We start from the raw sequence: 18543 nt of genomic DNA on the forward strand, positions 1-18543 counted from the left end.
ATTTACCATAGTTAAAATACTTTCATGTGACATGGCATATGTACATGATTTCTTTCTCTCTCATATTTACTAGTATTAAAAAAAAAAAAAAAAAAAAAAAAAACCTCACAGAAATAATCCACAGAAATACAGGCTAAGATTAAACACACTCCTTTGGAAGAACACCCCAGCATTTCAGAATGTACAAGGCTGGGTTAAGGAAGTACTTCAAAAATGAAAAGAAAGGGGGGGGGGGGGGGGGGGGAAGTGAAAATAGTCTTTTTTCTTATGGGAAGATATTTGTAACTTCAGAAAGAGGGAGAAAAAAAAACAGTTGAGAAGATTACCTCAATAAACACTTACTTTGATTTAGTTTTTACATTTGTATCTGATCAAATCTAGAGAACCAGATCAATTATTATGAACGACTCTCACTGCAACATGAGCTGTGGCAAAAGAATATTGGTCAATCTAAGAACTGCACAAACGTATTTTCCTGCAAACTAGCTCTTCCACGCCACCTAGTGCCTATCTCCGATTATGCATTGCTTTGGGATACGTATTCCAAAGTGTCGGTCAGAACTGTAAAAGTGCATTAACCAAGAAGCTGAGCAAACTGCTTGCGGTTTGGAATACTCCTATAATTTAAGCCTTATAATGCCTAAATGGCATATATTATGCATTTGAAAGCTGTGTTAGCTAGCCTGAGTACTCTGAGCTGGAGCAGCACGTTTTAAGTGCCCCATCAGCCTCATTTGTTTTGTCCTGTGTGTTGTCATGAAAACTTGTCATGTGGACAATTCAGTCAGCTTGCAAGCATTTAATCCCTAAAGCATTAACTGCTTTTAAAAGTTTTTCTCATATCGCTGTAGTGCAGACAGGCTACATTCAGTGATCATTATTTCCAGCAAAGAGGTATTCTGAACTGTTTCCTTCTCGAACTGTGGGTGCAAAAGAGCCACAAGAACCGGTCAACATCTGCTTCATCCAGAAGCTCAGTTCCAAAATCATAAACCTCACCTTGCACTTCTTTACAGATAAAACTGAAGGGGGAAAGAAAAAGAGTATTATTAGGAGGTTAGGTTCGTCTCTGTGTGGTTCTAATGAGGTTAGGAGAAGCCACTGCAAGTCATCAACAGCGCTGATTAGGAGTGGTAACTCTTGTTGAGGAACTGATGTTTCAATCTGTTGTGGTTATGCCTTATCTGAGAATATTTAGAGAAAGACGTGAGATTCAGTTCATCTCACCCTCAGTGAATGTAAACTATTTTTCTGCAGAATATTTGTGCTTTGGGAGTGAAGACATTTTTCAATGAATGGTCCAGGTTGGAAGGGACCTCAAGGATCATCAAACTCCAACCCCCCGCCACAGGCAGGGCCACCAACCTCCGCACTAACTACTAGACCAGGCTGCCCAGGGCCCCATCAAACCTGGTCTTGAACACCTCCAGGGACAGGGCATCCACAACCTCTCTGAGCAGCCTGTTCCAGCACCTCACCACTCTCATAGTAAAGAACTTCCCCCTCACATCCAAACTAAATCTTCTTTCCTTCAACTTAAAACCATTTCCCCTTGTTCTACTGTTATCTACCCTTTCAAAGAGTTGACTTCCCTCCTGTTTGTAGGCTCCCTTTAGGTACTGAAAGGCTGCAATTAGGTCACCCTGCAGCCTTCTTTTCTCCAGGCTGAACAAGCCCAGCTCCCTCAGCATTTTTTATTCTTTTATCCAGCTATTGTGACAATTCTTTTTTCCACCCTAAGACAGAAAAGTTTCAGTAAGGAAGCAGGTTCATGCCTGAGTAATAGTATGTGCATTTGAGATTTAGAGTACTTTTTTCTTCCACCTTGTGTCTCTTTCTACATCTGCCAGACCTTGAAGATTTTGCCAGAACTACTGGAAAATGTAGATGTTCCTATGTCCTGCTTTTCTGTGGATAAATTACAAGTCCTTCATGTTCTTCCAGCCTTCCCTAACACTGATCTTTAATAAGAGAGCAAATGCAGATCAGCATCCCAGTGAGCAATGCTTTCTTCAATAAGTATCTAATAAGTTTTTAACTAAGTTGCTGAATTGGGAATAATAGGAACTCAATCTCCATAAACTGACCTTTTAGATTGAGTGGAGATGCTAGCAGCTGAATAGTAATTATGAACAAAAAAATACCAATAAGGGAAAAGCAAAGCAAGCAACAACAAAAAGCCACAACAAACAGCAGCCCAACCTTGCTGCTCCCTTACTTCTATATGAGGAAAATCACATGCCAGAACCACTGAGGCACAAAGAACCAACGTCCTGACCAGCCACTGTGCAGTCTGTCAGTACTTGGACCATGGGAACAGGACCAGTGACAGAAGCCAGGTTTGGGCAACAGCCCATGGTGGCCAATCAAGTCTGCAGTGACAAAGTAGGTCCTAGTCTGAAAGTTACAAGGCAAGGGTCAGCAAGATTGGGTAGCAAAGCACAGGAATAGCAATGGTGTAGTGCAGAGAGGGAACAAGGCTGCAGATTCACTCGGTGTATGCAAGACTCAAAATCCATATTCAGATATTCCAATCAGATGCAGAATTGGGGAGTGAAAAGGAAAGCAATGGCAACTATTTGCTTTGGCACTACATGTTCCACTGTTCTTGTTGGATATTTATAAAGAAAGCACAAAAGCTAATTTCCCAGAGAAGTTGGTGCTCATCCTATTTCTCTTTTGCACAAACGAGCAGGTGGTACAGCATATGTGTCTGATGAGTGAGTTCCAGCTTTCATCTGCTTCTCCATTTCAGAACTTAAGGCTATGTTTCCTCTATCCTAGGCTGTTTCTTGTTATCTCTGCAGAAATAAGGAGATGGTATTAGATAATGTGGTGACTAGATGACGTAATCGTATTAGATGATGATCCTAGTTGTGTGAAAAAAAAAAAAAAAAGAAAAGAAAAAAAGAAAAGAAAAGAAAATCATCAGGTAACTGGGCTTGTTCCCCCCCAAAGCCATAGATTTGTGAATCACAGAATTGTAGGGGTTAGGAGGGACCTCCATAGAACGAGTTCAACACCCTTGCTAAAGCAGTTTCCCTGCAGCAGGTTGCACAGGAAAGCATCCATGTGCATACTGAATATCTCCAGAGAAGCAGACTCCAGAGTCTCTCTGAGCAGAGTGTTCCAGTGCTTTGCCACGTTCACGGTAAAGTTCTTCCCTATGTTTGTGTAGAACTTAGCTTTTTATAAGAAGAGATGAGATCTCTTCTCAGTTTTCTCCAGGCTCCCTGATTTTAATGTTTAGGATAGTATCTTCAGTGAGAAATAAATGGATAAACTACCATGAAAAGATATGAAAAAAATGCTGAAGTGTGTATATGTACTGACATTTTAAACACTTGCAAATTGTCTTAGAATGAATCATAGAATCATAGAATGGCCTGGGTTGAAAAGACCACAATGATCATATAGTTTCAACCCCTCTGCTATGTGCAGGGTCGCCAACCACTAGACCAGGCTGCCCAGAGCCACATCCAACCTGGCCTTCAATGCCAGCCAGAACCTCCTTGGGCAACCTGTTCCAGTGCGTCACCACCCTCTGTATGGAAAACTTCCTCCTAATATCTAACCTAAACCTCCCCTGTCTTGTTTATGTTTTCTATAGCGGTTGTCTCTTCATTCCTGCTGGCGAATGATATTTGCTTTTATTTACAGTTGGCAGAATTAAAATATCAAAATACATGTGTAGTAATTGTCAAGAACATTAATTTCAACAAAAATTTAACTGTTGGTCTAGGATATCTTCATTTTAATGAGAATTAAACTTGACTTATTAGTTTAGGATTAGAATGCAAAGTTTTTTATTTATTTATGTTATTCACTACCTTTCAGAACTAATGGGAAATTTCACAAACACTGGCTAATATTATTGAAAGACAGAAGAGAAAGAAATGGAGGAGGCAGATTCTGAAAACGTCTTGAAAAACTGAAATCTACTTTTTTTTTTTTTTTTTAATCTGCTTTTAAAACAATCTGTCAAAGGCTAGCAGGATGACAAAGGTTAAAAAGTGTACTTTTCAAAATAAAATGAGGTTTCTAGTACTACTCCGGGAAATGCCAGAAAAGAAGAAGGTGGCATATCATCAGTCTGTGACTGTGAATAGAACTATCTGATAAAGGAAATTGAGAATTACACCCCCAGGCCCCCCAGTCCCCAACAAAAAAAGAAAATAATTAAATAAAAGTAATAACAGTGATAATAATGTAATGTTGCTGTTATGATTTATTTGAATGATTTATATAGGTGCTGCAGTATTCTGCAAAGAGTACATTTAGAAATCTGTTCAGTGAGTGAGACTGAGTTTTATTAACCTAATCTTCCTAAATATTTTTTTTAAAGCAAAATATATGGGAGAAAAAAATGGGAACAAAAATGGTGGGTAATTTATTACTGCAGTTTGCTGCAGATTTATTTTAGAAAAAAATCCTGATTACAAAAATTATACTGTTTGGCACACACCACTAATGCAGTCCTAATCTTGTCATAAATCATTACAATACCAACAGAAGTACCTAATCTCATATATTATAGTATGACATATGACTTTTTCCTGATACATTTTGCTAAGTAACTGCTTCCCCTTATATACAGCACAAAAATCTGCTGCTCTACAGTATAGATTTTTCCCCTTTAATTCAACATTCGTCACAATTTCAGACCATTGAATTTTCATGAACAATGATAAAGCAGTATCTGTGATGTCTTCATAGACAAAGAAACCTGCTTTGTTCATAATAATTCTTATTTCTAAGGTCAATTTTTCCCATTCTCTTGACTTTACATTATCAAATCAATACTAATCCTTGTGAACGCTCATCAGGGAAGAAGGTAAATTAGCATTGTATTTTATTTTTTTATGAAGAAACAATCATCTTCACTTCTAAATGTCATAGAAAACTGTATACATCAATGTTTCTAACAGATAAGAGGTATTTCAGTAGCTTTTGGGAACTGGAAATATATATATTTTAAAATGTATTTCTTAGTTATCTTCTTCCTGGAGTTATCAATGAAATCTTACCAAGATTAAACTGCTTTTGATTCAGAAACTGCTTTCAAAGAAAATCTGGTAAAAAAATAAAAATAAAAGAGCCTCAAGATTTCTTAATTGTAGAATCTACTTCTAAAGTGGTGTTTTGAAAGAAAAGTTCTTCAGAAGTTTATAGTCAGGTTTCTAATAAGAACTGTAGCTGTGCAGGTTATATAGCATTTACTGTTTAGTAATAGCAGGGAATCTGGAGCCAGTGATGCAAACACACATATTTAACAGCACAAGTGGATCCCGTGGGGAGTTTGCTCACACTTAGAACCTGTCACAGCCATACACCAATATATCCCCTTGGATATTTTAAAACCCTATATGTGCATTTATTGTAATGATTGTTCTGAAAGATGTGTAAAGAAGCAAATTGTTTCTAATTAAATATAGTGTAAAGTGTATCTTTAAATAAAGTGTATCTAATTAAATAAATAATTGCAGGAACAGAAAAATATGGCTTCACTACTTGCTCTGAGGAACAACTGATATTTTTTTTTTATCGCCTACAGAAATATCTCTAGCCCAAAGGCATGTGAAAAGAACAATATCCAGTCAACACTAATTTTGAAGGTACTACAGATAAAATTTGCAAACATTTGCCCTTAAAATTACCAGGCATTTATTCAGGAATTTACCAAGCTATAGTTTCCTGTCAAACCTAATCCAATATATTTTTGAGATGCTGCCCAGTCTCTTTTTCCCACCGCTTCCCCTATATCATCTGTCTTGATGAAACTTCCCTAGGGGATAAGCTCGTTCAGCTCACTGACAGATGCTACAGTTCTCAGCATGTGGGTGGGAAGAGTGGATTAATTTTCTATCAGATGAGTGAATCAGCCAACTCATCTTGTGGGCTCAAGCTTGTAAGTGAAAAGGTAGGAGTGTGTAGTTGGTAAACGAGAGCTTTCAGTCACTGTCTTAATTTAGCTGCAGTAAAGAACTGTCCTTGTTACTCTGCGGTTATGATCCCAAGAACACGTATAAGATTACTTGGAAAATCTTCAACAGAAAATACTGCCAAGCAATTTATTCATGCACAAAATTGTGTTTGTGAACAGAATTACATATATTACATACACTACATTTGTTATCTAAGTCTGAAGTCTACTCTCTGGCCAGTGGCATGCTGCCCAAACCTTTATGAGCACACAGCCACAACTCAGTGATAAAGCAACAGACACCACATTTGTCTTTTAGCTGGCAATTGCTTCAGTGTAGCCTCTTGTGCAGATGGTGTAATGTTCTGTTGTTTTTCTAGGGTTAAAGTCTAATAGCATAGAATAAAACCAAAGGTTTCCATTAACCACTCTCATTAGAAGCTGGAATAGAGGTGGAAAAAGTGGCTTGCAACTTGCACCAGTCTCAGCTAAGCAGAGCTGGGCAACTGCCAGCACAGATATCAGCACAATGTTGTGTGCCCTCCTTTGCTCTGGTAGACTTAAGGAACTGCTGTGAATTCTTTTTGGTGGTAGGTTGAGAGTTGCTGAGGGTAGAACACTCAGCTGCTTTCTTCCTCCTGCTCCTCAGCAGGACAGGAGGAGAAAACAAGATGAAAAATCTCATGGGTTGAGTCAGAGACTCACTATCATAGGCAAAACAGACTTGACTGAGGGAGAAATGTATATGTATTTTTTTCAATCAGTTAAAGTGGATTTGAATGGTGGGAAACAAAGAGAAAAATTAAACTGCACACCCACTCTTTTATTTTCCCAGACTCAACTTCCCTCCTTCATTCCTGACTCCTCTGTCTCCTGGGGACTGTGGTCAGTCTCTTCTAGTCTTTCCCACAGCATCCAGACCTACAGAATATATCTGTTCTGGTGTGGGTATCCATTCCATAATGGTCTTCTCCATGGGCTGCAGGGCAGTCTCTGCTCCAGTACCTGCTTCCACTTCTTCTTTGACCTTGCTGCCTGCAGGGCTGTTTCACACACTATTACTTCCCCAACATTTTGCCCTTTCTGCCCCAGGGTCTCCCTGGGGTACCCCCAGCCTGGCTGCTGGACCCAGCTGTGCACTGCAATGGGGCAGCCCCGGCCTCACCTCACTCAGAAGCCACAGTCTTGCCACTTAGACTCAATACAAAGCTAGAGACTGAAACAGAGGAAAGTAATGCACACAGCTGGGAGCAGTCAGCACAGAAGGGTAGTACATGCTGGCATTTACCTTTCCTCAGCACTTAGGGGGCACAAACAGCACCTGCTCTTTGACAGTGGGGAAGGTGGCAGCAGACCTTTCATTCTGTACTGGAACAGAGCAAATCCCTAAGTTTCTGCTCACCTGCAAATCCTGCATCCTGCTTTACACATTAGGAGCAGATCCAAGTGCTTTTGGAGCCTCAAAGCATAAAATACCTGTCTGTGAAGATACTACTTGTGGAAGCATGGATTTATATATCTTTGTAAGAATTTCCTCACCCAGTGAGATCATCACGTATCCACTGAAGTAATAAGGATGCTGACATTGCTGCCCAGCTGTGGTTTCACTGTCCCAAAGCCTAACCTTCATTTGAGTTTCTCTATTCCAGGCAAACAAGCATATTAACAATGCCACTTTTTTTTATTCTTTTTTTTCCTGATGTAGATTGTGTTTTAGCCCTACATCACTCTTCCACAAAATATGTTTTTTAGTGATATCCTCCTAGATTTTTTATTTTTAGTTTTATGATATAGCCATATGGTGTACGATGAAAGCCATGGCTAATTAGAAGAATATTTTGACGGCTGATCTGAGCCAGTCCAAAAATCAGTCTGTCTCTATCCCTGTACACTGTCTGACATGGGTGAGATTATTTCACTTCACTGAAAACATAGAAGGCAACTGACTTCTGCAATGTCATTTCATTAATGATTAGAAAAGGTCAGGACCTTTCTGAGATGTAGCTCATGTTTCCATCAAACCTTTTTCAACAGCCAAAGATATCAATTTGTTGAAACCATTTAGAGAGGAAAGAGGAAAAAAGAAGAGAACAAGAAAAGAAAAGAAAGGAAAAGAAAAGAGAAAGTAGTCCGGCAATATCTGTGTCATCTTTCTGTTCTGCACGAACATACAATTTTACAAGTTCAATTTCCTGATCTCACCTTCATTGAGCATAAATCTCATTTCCAAGACTCAGATATGCTTCTGGTATGATGGAAATATTTATTACTCTGTAAATCACATTGGGTTTAGGGACCTGTTTTAACGGTGAACAGAGATTCCTTATCTTAAAATAAGAAAGGGGGATATTTAATTTGGAATTTTGAGAAAAAAATAAGCAAGTGTCCCTTTCAGAAAACAGCCATTACTTCTTCACAGCTGAAATTATTTCTGTATCTCACATAACTAATGTATCTAATATTAGGGTCTGAATCTTTGTTTTCACAACTGAGTGTGAGTCTTTCATGCCAAATGAAGCATTTCAGTTTTACTATGAGGTAAGCCGGGAGTCAAATCAGAATAAAGGAATAAAATTATCTTGTCCTTATTACTTATAGATACAATTATTACATTGCCCACAGTGTCAGGAGTGGATGTATGGCAGTAGAGGCTGAACCTTCCCATCAATATTCCATTATATGTTGTTGCTGTGTGACAGATGGCAGCTGAGGGGCAGTCTGACAAGGCTGCATCTGACATGGAAATGTGTATGAAGCAAAGGTGTGTCACTGAATTCCACCATGAGGAAAAAATGTCATCCACTGATATTCATCAATGCTTGCTGAACATTTATGGAGACCAACCAGTGGATGTGAGCACAGTGAGGTGATGGGATGTATTTCAGCAATGGCAATGGTGTCAGTGGTCACCTCTGCTGGTGCAAATTTTTATGAGGTGGCATGCAGGCTCTTTTTCACTGCTGGTGAAAATGCATAGCTGAGAATTTGTTCTATCAAGTAGTGTTGCTGTGTTTTTTGTATCTTTTGTATTTTCCATGGAAATAATCAAGACTTGTTACTTTCAGGTGACCTAATAATCTGTGAAAATTCATCTTCTTAGTTAATATAATAGGCAGTGTTACATTAGCAGTAGAATCACCACATAAAAATTATTTTTTTCTGGGGACATATGAAAAATATTGAGGATTTTAGGAGATGGAAACTCAGCTATAAAAATGGATACAGATGAACAAAAATCTCTAGGTAGACTTTTTTTTTTTGGTACTGCATGTTAGAGTTGCACCTTTACTTCTGCTTCATATTTCACTGAGGCCAAAATACAGTGATACGAATGAGAATTCTTTGTGAACGTCACCAGTTTGACTTGTAGGACTGTGAAAGGAATAGCTGTTTTCCGCTCTTGAGTTAATGCGATTGGTTTGAATCCACTTAGTGGTGAAATCTCCATTCAGCTCTTCTCGCAGTCCTCCCAGCAATATAGGTGTATTGGAAACTGTTGAATCATGCCCTGAACCTCTGATTAACCATCTGAGGCAAGCACTGAGTCAGCCATGAGAGCACAGGTGAAGGCAATTCACCTGTGTAACTGGAAGGGGTGGAGCAAGTCTCCACTTCTCCTTGACCTCATTTAAGGGCTGACTGCTACTAAGGAAGGCTTTCTCTCTGGAGATTGCTCTTTGTGGAATTTTTTGTGAGCCTCCGGCACTGGTGAGCACTTTCATTTATCTATGATTATCTTTTCCAAAGTGATAATCTTATTAAGCCTAACTTCTCTGTGTACTTATTGATCATCCAATACTTTCCAACATCGGTATTCTTATTGACCTTACAATAGGTTAGAGCATCAGAAAGACAAAAGTGAAAAAAGAAACTTGTGGGTCAAGTGAGTTAAATAAGAAAAAGGGAAGAAAAGAAAAATGCTAGAGGAGTCACTCAAGAGCAGTGGACCACACCCACCCAGTCTTTGAACAATTACAACTTCATAAAAGCTCCCCTCCCTAATTTTATTGCTGAACCTGATGTTTTACCATTCTGTGGAATATCCCTTTGGTCAGCTTGAGTCAGTCTTGTACCCTCCCACTATCCCTACCTGCTGGAGCACAGATTAAGCCTTGATGTTCAGCAATACCTAAAGCATCCATAAGCAAAGTGTGTTATCAGTGCTGTCACCAGTCTAAAACACAGCACCATGTGGGCAGTGAGGAAGATAATAAATTCCACTACAGCCGTGCCCAGTGCAGGTAAATTCCACCACCTACCTCTGAAATGAGGCCTGTCAAGGAAGACTTTGCATCAGTTCTCACATCTTTTTTTTTTGTTTGTTTTATTTTGTTCAGCTGCAGTTTATATTCAGTTTTATGTGAGAAATGGATATTATGAGCTATGGTGATGTTTGTTTAAGATTTTGCCTTTGCTAGTGTGGAATTTCAGATGTGCCTAGGCAGCATACTTTCCACTCTTGAGCTGCTTTTGAACAATTAATATTTTTAATCTTAATAAAGCAATAAGAAATAATATATAAACAAACCTAAAATGTTACTTTTATTCTAGAAATTTAGCATTCAATCAGCAGATTTATAATAAAGATTTTGTGTACATTATATGTACATGGTAGTACTGCCCTGCCTATGCTGTACTAATACTATAAAGTGGTATAATCAGTAACAAAACTAATAAATTTCAGCTGTCAAGAAAGTGGGTAATTCTCTGTAGGCCATTTGGAACTAAATACATAATGGATTGAGGTCAGTTATGCTTCTCTGTGGTATAATTATTTTTATAGTAGTTATAATCTTTGCCTGTTGTTTAAGCGTTATTTAAAAAGAAAAAAGCACCAACTTTATATTCCTTGCAGCTTATTTGTATTTGTACTTGGGCAACAATGTACCATGTATCAAATGACAGTTTTACAATGCTTTCCCTATATCAGCAAAAAATGTAGTAGCCTAGAACTGGGAAATGGAGGAAGGTAGGAAGATGAGGTAAACAAAGATGGACCTGATATAGGTTTAATTGTATGACATGGATAAGTATAATCTGCATATTAATGAAATCAGTGAAGAGTAGAATGATAGTTTTCACCTTCTGAATTATCCGGAGTTGGATAATTAAGTGAGAAATCCTCTCTTAATTCTGATCCTCCCGTGTATTGTAATCCTTTTGAGACATTAAATATTACTGGATTAATGGCTGTTAGTGTAAGGCTTTACAACAGAAGCACATTTGTGTTAAGTGATAGTAATTGAGGATTTCTACTTGGAATTCAGGCATAAAAAATTGGAAAGCTAGCATGCACCTCTAACTAGAAAATAGAGTAACATGTTAAAATCTATCCTGTTTTTCAAAGTACTATATAGGGATTGCTATATCAGGATGAGTGTTAGTTTCATGTATGGAGCTGCAACCACTGTTTTACAGAGAAGTAAGTTATCAGTGAATTGTGTATCAACTGATCTAATTTTATAACTGTGCTGTTATAAATTGGAAAACAAACTTTGAGATATTCTGTAAATGTAACAAGTTGAAGACAAACAGAATAATAGAGTTCACTGGCACTTGTGTGCCTTTTTTCAACAACTGATTATGGTATTATCAGTTAATTTTATCAGTGGATAGCTGTTGGGTTTCTTTTTGCTTTTATTAAAAATTAATACCTTTTAACTGTGACTAATAATGTACAAAGGGAGCCAAGTAACTTCTTTTTACTTGAAAGGATTATTTTTTTCTTTATTCCTTATTGATTGACTGAGTTGCTCTTTCCAACAGCCTATCCTTCATCGTTCTTATTTTCTGCTGTTCTGACCAATTTATGAAGATCAATCTTTCAGTGGTCACTTACTGTCAAAATCACCTACATGAGTTATCTAAAAGCTAGCATTCAGTCACAGACATTCTTCAGTGGATTCCAACATATTGACTAAGCTCTTTGCAAGAACTGTTGGCTACCATACCTTAAATATGTTTGGGGTTATCTCTTCACAAAGAGCCCAGCTGGCAAGGAAGAACTACAACCATAATACAAAGCTCTCTTATCTCTGTAAGAATGTGGTTTCATCCAAACAGCTGTACTGAGAGTGATCCGCACTCTCAATAGACTGATTGCCAAAAATTGTCCAGGAGATGACTGTTTCTTCACTTCCTGTGTGTTAGAAATGTTAAGAATTATTCTACAAGTATCTCATTTTTCCTGTTTACTTGCCTATTTTAAAGTAACAATTAGTTTGTCGTACCGGGTATTTGCTCTTCATTTAACTTTAGTTAGCAATCTGATAGGAATCAATTCTTATGACTTTTCACAATTATAATGTAGGTAGCTGGATATATTCGAGCATCTAGGCTGTTTTAAAAAATACATCCAGAAAGATCTTGATAAAATCCTGAGAAGAACATTAGCATTAAGTCGGGTCATAGCATAGATAAACTGGTTTCTTTCACAGACTTCATAGGAAAACTAGATAGCTACTCTAGGCAGTAATTAATTGGGCTTTTATTAGGTATATCTAAGTAATGTGAAGTTAATGAAACTCGCTTTGTATTGCTGTAGTTTTTTCATGTTGTTTTCCACTCCTTGCCTCCCCCAACATCTATGGTAAATTTATTACCTCTTCCAGATAATATACTGTTCCTGACTAGATTTACATTAAGACTGTGGTAAACAATTAGCATCAAGCTACTTCCAACACTGATGGGAGAATAATTTAATGATTATTTAATTTTTACAAAATAAAAACAACAATAGCAACCCTAATGATGAGCATAAAGAATGAGTAACAAATGTATGTGAATTACACAGAATACATACATATTCACACTGTGGATTGTTGTTGTTGGGTTTTTTGCTTGGTTGTTTTGTGAGGCGTTTGAATTTTATCTGATTTTCTCCAATACAGTAATTGAAATCAGTGTATTTTTTACTGAAGGAACTGCAGTTTTGGTCTTAGAAAACTTGATCAGAATAATGCTAACCCTAGCAGATCACTTTCTATTATTTTGAGTGCTGTATCATATCTGATGAGGTTCAACAAGAGCAAGTGTAGTGTCTTGCACCTGGGGAGGAATAACCACATGCATCAGTACAGGTTAGGGGATGACCTGTTGGAGAAAAGCTCTGCAGAGAAGGACCTGGTCTGTAATCTTACATTCTAAATTTGATTATTATGAATCTTTTCTTTAAAACCTTGCTAGTAGTTTTCAAAACTAAGCCCAAACTAACATTAGGAATTAACTTCAACTGATTTCTATGATAGTACACTTATTAATATTGTTTCCACATGGGCACAAAGGACTGTTGATATTTTTAATATATTTGATATTTTTTATTGATATTGATATTTTTTGTCATAACTACCTAAAACTATGTGGGGGAAAAATGTTATACTCTGAGAGATAAGAGCATGTTGTTACTTACAAAAATTTGTTTTGATCCTGATTTTTCTCATAGTACTTCATTGCGTTGTTTTTTTTATTATTATTATTAATGATTTCATATATTTATGTCTGTCTAGCAATTATTACTGTGCCTATTAAACAGTATCATTTCATTCTAGGAAGCTACATGTCATAAAAATGCTGCAAGATGAGAGAAGTCTTTGTGAAGTTGCTACTGTATCCTATTATAACAGCAAGAACAGAAAATGGAGCGCAGAGATAAGAGAAAAATATAAGCAGCAACTGTGCAAGAGAACATCTGAAGAAAAGATGTGTTTTATTGGGTCAGACCAACCATTTATTCATAGAACCATTTTCAACATTAACTACAGATAATACAATGCCAGGAGCCAGGCCCTTTCTCTGTCTCATAGCCATCACACTAGTGCATTGCTAGTATCAACAGCTGTTCCAGAAATATTAGAGGATACAATCCTGAGAAACGATGAAGAAAAGGTAGTATTTTCTTTTATGTATACTCTCAGGCCCTTACGTTGCTGTTAACAAAGCAAAGAGGTCTCCCATTTGTGGGATGTGTCCTGTCAAATTTGAACAAAATAACTGTGATATAATGCATGGCATAGATACATTGTCAAGTACCTGAAAAGCAACAGTTAATTTCTACTGGGCTGGTGTGAATTCATAGCTCTGATTTCTTCTCAAGATTAGATTCATACTGGTCCTATAGCACATATTGGTAGATCAGTGTGTTCAGATATATATTTGTATCAATTTATGGCTTCCTCATGAATAACAGAAATGACATACTTCTTTCTGAAATGGGACTGTTTCATTGTCATATGTTCTTCTAATCTTCAGATACCTGCATAAGTTGCACTGACATTTAATGTCCCTTACATTTTATCAGTAGAATTCATACCCCTGATGTTTATCAGAAAGAGATTCTGAAGATTTTAGTGTATATTTTTGTAAATGGAAGGATGATTTTTGAAGAAAATAATAGTGATTTTGGATGGCTCCATCTGATATGTAACAAGACTTTCTTCAGATGGCAGATGGAAAAACAATTTAGAGGCTTTTACTTCATGGGATAAATCAAAATTTTAAATGTAGAAGACAGTGTGAAGCTACTGGCCAAAGAAATGTATGCTTCCCAAACGTGAAATACAGTGGAAAGAGAAAATCAAGACCATGAAATTAAAAAAAATGTTTACTCATTAGTTGAATACACCATTTATTATAATTTTCCTACTGTATAGTTACTAGTTGTTTTTAAAATTAATATTTTTGTACATTGTTATCTACAAATCATTCTAAACAAGTATGTTGGAGGAGCCTTCAATTCCTGCTGAGCACACAACCATATCTGACACTGCCCAGAGATAACTGAATTGTTGCTTTGCATATTTTTGAAGATGGCTCCACTTTTCATGCTTAATCTAAGATCATTATTTCAAACCACAGCATGTTCTCACAAAGATTGAGTATTTCTGCCACCCCTCAAACAGGAAAGAATATTTACAGTCTTATGCTGAAATGTATTTATACTGCAAAATAAAGTTGGCGGGTAATATCTAAATATGTGTGCCAATATTATGATGACATAAAAAACTTAGATCATGTTGCAAGATTAAATGCTGATTTTGTGGCAAATTATTACTGGCATATATAAAGGCTAAAAATAAAGTACACTGTATGTTCTGTTCTATGTTAACTTGCCCATCTATTTCTTAACTGATCTTGGTAGCAAAATTTGAATTTTCACTTTGGATGATGAATAGTTGTTGAAGAATGAACGTTGTTAAGTCATAATTGTAGGACAGAAAAAAGATGCAAAGTCAGCAAAGCAGAATAAAGGAAGAACATGAAAGGCTTAAGTTAAATTAGAACAGGAAGTGAAGGAAGACAATGGAGGATAAAATCAACTTACTGTCCTTTTGAACTGTACCTACCCTGGAATCCTGTAGATGTTAGGTACTTTCCACTCATACTGGTGAGTACAGTATCCCAGCAGTTACCCATACTTTCATAACACATTAATAAGTCTGTAGTTCAGAAGTGCAGATTCCTACACCAGACTGGGTGATATACCCGGGCCTTTTCAGTACAGCTTGGATAGGTCACCAAGCTAATCCAAACTAGTATGTTCAGGATTCCAAGAGCCTTTTCAAGTAATTGATCCACTAGTAAAAGTCTGAAAATGAAACCAATGACTTCATTCTAGTTTTTGGTCCTCCTTATCCACCCATATAAGCAGATCAAAGGTATTTCAGATATATTTAATACTAACCTGAGGAATAGCTGTAGCCTTGGTTACTTTGTATTGCTGCCTTCTGTCTCTTTGAACCACCTTAAAATCTCCTGTAAAAATATCAAAGACTACTGATCACATATACACAGACTTTAAAACTTCTCTAAAGGTCACTGCCACACCAGCAGATAAGGAATAAGTCAAAGGTTCAGTACCTCTTTCATAACATTTCTCTCAGTGCAAACATCTAATAATGATCGTCATAATTATGTACGTATATCTACTTGTGGCTCCAAAAGTGTTTAAGTGTTTTCTTTTTTTTGGCCTGCAATGTGTTATCTTTTCTGCTTGTAGTTCTAAAGCATGTACTTCTGAGGAAATTTAATGGATGAAAAAGTATAGGTTTGGGTGTGGTCGTGGTGGTGGTGTTGTTGTTGGTTGGTTGTTTTCAGAAAACATAGGTAAAGTGTTGGAAGTACAGCACTATATAATGTGATTTATCCCATCTTTCCTTTTCAACATTTTGATCTTTTGAACCAGAAATGCTTGTAAACAATTGCCTCAATTATTTTAAGATGAAATTTTATTTGATTTTTTTAATACTGTTTTGATGTTCACTGCTTCCAGTATCTTCCAAGAATCTACTTTTTTGTGCCAAATGATGGAATGCATACAGGTAATTTCTGTCAGCTGGCTACTGTGGCCTTCCGTGTGCAGCCTTGCTTTTCTCCTGAATCTAATAGCCATTTTCATCATTCCTGAATCTAATTTGAATCACTCTGAAAATGTAATTGTTATGAACTGTATTAGCATATTTTCTTTCTTGACACTAATGCTGTTAACTTTATGGACTCTCCTGTCTAATCCAAAATAGCTCAATATTAGGTATATATTTAAATATATTGTTAGGGATATATTAAATTTTGCTGCATTTTAGTATTTATGCATTCAATATATTTTTTTAACAATGATATGAATTCCTATGAATGACCAAGTGTATGAAAAAGGATCTTTATTTTTCTTTTTAATAGTTTCTGAAACTAGCAGACACTGGCTGTTGTTTAAACTGGCCCTTTCCCAAGAGTGAGGAATTATTACTAATGGCTTGCATCATAAATGTTAAATTACTTAAGATAAACTGACAAGAATGTTGATTAATGCATTAATTTGCAATACTGTGCATTCTTAATTAAGTAGTGCATAGGCAAAATGTCTTTATTTCTGCCCCAGGAAACTTTGCATGGCAAATAAAGAAAAAATGTGTCTGGGTGTGTGTATAAATAACTATGAGGAGTTTAAAAACATGGAGATGGACATCTCCCTTTAAAATAAAGAAGAAATTAAATTTTCTGTTGGCATTGCTTTAGTGAGTAAGTAGTACTCCATTGATGTAATTTGTAAGATTCTGTAATATGGAAGTAGGGTGAGCTGTAAGAGCTAAAATAGCTCTAAGACCAAAGGTTATCTAGGAAAGGCCATGTTTCACTCATTCAAGCAGTACCTTCAGACTCCATTGAGGATTTTCAGGATTCTTTCTGATTTCCTTCTTTATCACCCTTTATTGCATATATCTCTTATGTTACAATAATGTTTAGAGTAAAAATAATATTAAATATCTGTCCACTTTATCACTTACCAATCCCATGCTTATTTTTCTCTCTAAATTGGTCTTGAAGAAGGAGGAGAATCAAATGTTTGCATGGTAGAGGCTGATAGGACAAGAGGGAGAGGCTTAGATCAGATGTCGGGATTTCATTTTTCACTGGGAGGATGGTGAGGTGCTGGAAAATTATACTCAGATAAGTGACTTCCCTGTGCCTGGAGATATTCAAGGTCAAGTTGGATGAGGCCCTGGGCAGATTGATCTAGTGACTGATTTAGTGGTTGGCAACTCTTTCCATGGCTGATCAATTGAAGCTAGATGATCTTTGAGATCCCTTTCAACTCAAGCCGCTCTATGATTCTAGAGTAACTAGAAGGAAGGGAAAACATCAGTTAGATGGATGTGGTTATAAACAAGATTATTTATTTCCTGAAGTAACCTGAAGACACTTTTATTGAATGTTATTATATATATATATAATATATATATATAAACATATATAATATATATATAATAACATATATATATAATATATATGTTATTATATGTTATAGTCATAACATTTAGTGCTACAACTAGCCCCTTCCCCCCACCTCTTTTGTTTCTTTTTTTTTTATGCATTGAAATAATGAACCTAAACAGCTTTTCTTTAAGTAAAAACTAAGACAACTAAGCGTCTAACCAGCTCTTGGGTTACGTTTAGTATTTTCCCACACCTTGTGCGGGCTGACCGCTGTGCTGGGTTATCCACCCTGATGGTCTGGTGTTGTAGCATTGCCTGTGGGGTGTGTGGGTGGACAGGAAGCTTGAGAGAAAGGTCATACTTTAAATCAGGCTCTGTAGTCATTTTATGTGTTGTTAACTTTTTTTCTCCTCTAACATGTAACCTTGTTTTCATTTATGTGTCCTCTTTGTATTATAAATCTCAGGTTCATTAAAAGCATCCGACTGCAGAAATTCACAGTGCAACAATAACTTGAAATTTATTCAAGCAAATATGCTAATTCATTCCTGTCAGCTGTACCTGATTATACAGCATAGTATTTCTTGGACAGATTTCTGAAAGTATTTGGGTATTTGACTACCATTAAAATAATTAAATTGATAGAATTTGAATAACAAAACATTTTACAATAACTATTATTTGTTCATTATCTGTAAGACTCCAATTTTATTTCCATCCCTCATGCTATCTGCTGCTGATGAAGTTGAATACATTTTTCTCCTGCATATATTGAGAAAATTATGTTTAGGAATGTTGGGATAAAATCTATCTCTTTGAATCTGATTGTTGACAATCATTTACATCATACATTCAGGCCCCAGTTTCTTCCTTTCCTCATATTACTTCAGCTATGATTTTTTTTTCCAGTTGGA

General features: G+C 36.6%; 1 long non-coding RNA gene across 1 annotated transcript; it reads right to left on the reverse strand.

The window, feature by feature from the left end:
• Positions 1-9628: 9628 nt before the first annotated feature.
• On the reverse strand, positions 9629-17663 carry LOC121113069. Its single transcript, XR_005857410.1, has 3 exons — positions 17200-17663; positions 15603-15673; positions 9629-12062 (listed from the first exon to the last, which is right to left on the reverse strand). It is a non-coding gene; the product is annotated as an uncharacterized LOC121113069 (long non-coding RNA).
• Positions 17664-18543: the final 880 nt, after the last annotated feature.

Source organism: Gallus gallus, chromosome 2, assembly GCF_016699485.2.
Source record: "Gallus gallus isolate bGalGal1 chromosome 2, bGalGal1.mat.broiler.GRCg7b, whole genome shotgun sequence".
Taxonomy (NCBI): Eukaryota; Metazoa; Chordata; class Aves; order Galliformes; family Phasianidae; genus Gallus; species Gallus gallus.